This window comes from Leucopleurus acutus (assembly GCF_964270905.1).
Source record: "Leucopleurus acutus genome assembly, chromosome: 15".
NCBI lineage: Eukaryota > Metazoa > Chordata > Mammalia > Artiodactyla > Delphinidae > Leucopleurus > Leucopleurus acutus.
In genome coordinates, this window is record NC_139157.1 from 14,474,371 (window position 1) to 14,475,491 (window position 1,121).

The following is a 1,121-nucleotide window of genomic DNA, read 5'->3' on the forward strand; positions in this document are numbered from 1 at the left end:
AAATGTCTATTCTTCTCTGTATTGCATTTCAGCTAATATTGCAGAACTAATGACAGTTTTAAACGTTGCTATTGCCAATTCTGTCTATTGTAGCAAGATACCTTAAGTTACAACAAAATCTTAGGAAATAAGACTGAATAATATCTGTTATATAAATACCCTACTCTTTATCAACTCCCACCCTCCCCTACCCCATCAAAATCATAAGCAGCTCTCTCTGTAACAGACAAATAATGTAAAGAATTGTGAAAATCCATTTTATGTAGCGTACCCCTTGGTCCACTGTCGGGCCATTCTGTCGTGTTCTGCTCTGTTGGTCATATACTGAGTGGCAATACTTCCCACCAAGGGGTCGGCAGGATTACAGTCTGTAAGAAGTGAGCAGATAGAAAGAAGGACTTTAGATATGGTTAGTGCTGGACTCCAGTTATCTTTCAATATGTCCAAGCAAATAACTCCTTGACTTAATACTACAAGTGATAGATTCTTGTCTGAAATTCAACCTTTGGAGGCTTGAAGGGATATTCTGGGGTAAAAGTGATATCAAGGAAGAATACACCACCCTCATACACGGACCCTGGAGGCCGTAGGATGGTTGATCTCCATTCCTAGTTGTTATCGCCTTTGGGACCAGCACTGCAGTTGGGTGGAAGGTCTAAAGTGATGTCTGCCAGCTGCTTCTGAATCCTCTTGGCGCTCGTGGAGAGGGGTTTGGAGTTTTGGCTCAGGCTGACTTTACTCTCCTTCTTCTTGGGGGTGTTTGTTTCTCGGTTTGCTGGTTGGAGGACGAAAATGGGGAGGAGCTGGTTCTGGCCCTCAAATTTTCATCCGCAGAGTGACCCCCCACCCCCACCCAGCAAACAGCCCCTCTCTTCATGTCTGGCTGCTTCGCTGCGGCTGAGCCTGGCCACTCGAGTCTCTCTCTCGCTGGGAGAGAAGTGGAAGTGCAGCAACAGCAACTACTAAACAGGCAGTGGCTTCCCCCAGCCACACATGGGGGCACACCCCGCTCCTCCCCCCCCCCCGCCCCTCCCACGCGGGCTCCCCACTCCCTGGACCACCTCCAGGGAGAGGGGCGCGAGCAGCGCTCGGGGGACCCCGGGAAGCCCGGCCCCCTCCGG

The 1,121-nt window shown here is 49.9% G+C and overlaps 1 pseudogene across 1 annotated transcript; it reads right to left on the reverse strand.

Annotated features, from left to right (window-relative positions):
- Positions 1–258: 258 nt before the first annotated feature.
- LOC309972032 (ubiquitin-conjugating enzyme E2 E1-like) lies at positions 259–877 on the reverse strand (annotated as a pseudogene). The gene has a single exon. The product of its transcript is annotated as a ubiquitin-conjugating enzyme E2 E1-like (transcript).
- Between the last annotated feature and the right edge of the window lie 244 nt (positions 878–1,121).